The sequence below is a fragment of the Sinocyclocheilus grahami genome, unplaced genomic scaffold (genome assembly GCF_001515645.1).
Source record: "Sinocyclocheilus grahami isolate Dianchi unplaced genomic scaffold, SAMN03320097.WGS_v1.1 scaffold4004.1, whole genome shotgun sequence".
NCBI lineage: Eukaryota > Metazoa > Chordata > Actinopteri > Cypriniformes > Cyprinidae > Sinocyclocheilus > Sinocyclocheilus grahami.
This window is the reverse complement of record NW_015509022.1, coordinates 6,289-6,591: the sequence shown is the minus strand read 5'-3', so window position 1 is coordinate 6,591 and position 303 is coordinate 6,289. Positions and strand designations below refer to the sequence as shown.

Here is a 303-nt window from a genome sequence, read left to right as displayed (position 1 = left end):
GTGTGTGTGAGAGTGTCTGTGTGAGTGTGTGTAAATGTGTGTGTGTGAGTGTGTAAATGTGTGTGTGTGTGTAAATGTGTGTGTGTGAGTGTGTGTGTGAGAGCGAGTGTGTGTGTGAGAGAGCGAGTGTGTGTGTGAGAGAGCGAGTGTGTGTGTGAGAGAGCGAGTGTGTGTGTGAGAGAGAGAGCGTGTGTGAGAGAGAGCGAGCATGTGAGAGAGCGTGCGTGTGTGAGAGTGAGCGTGCGTGTGAGAGAGTGAGCGTGTGTGAGAGAGAGTGAGCGTGTGTGAGAGAGTGAGCGTGTG

At 52.5% G+C, this 303-nt stretch overlaps 1 protein-coding gene across 1 annotated transcript in view; it reads right to left on the bottom strand.

The window, feature by feature from the left end:
• mycbp (MYC binding protein) overlaps positions 1-303 on the bottom strand; it is a 4,183-nt gene that overhangs the window by 3,114 nt on the left and 766 nt on the right. The window lies entirely within an intron of this gene.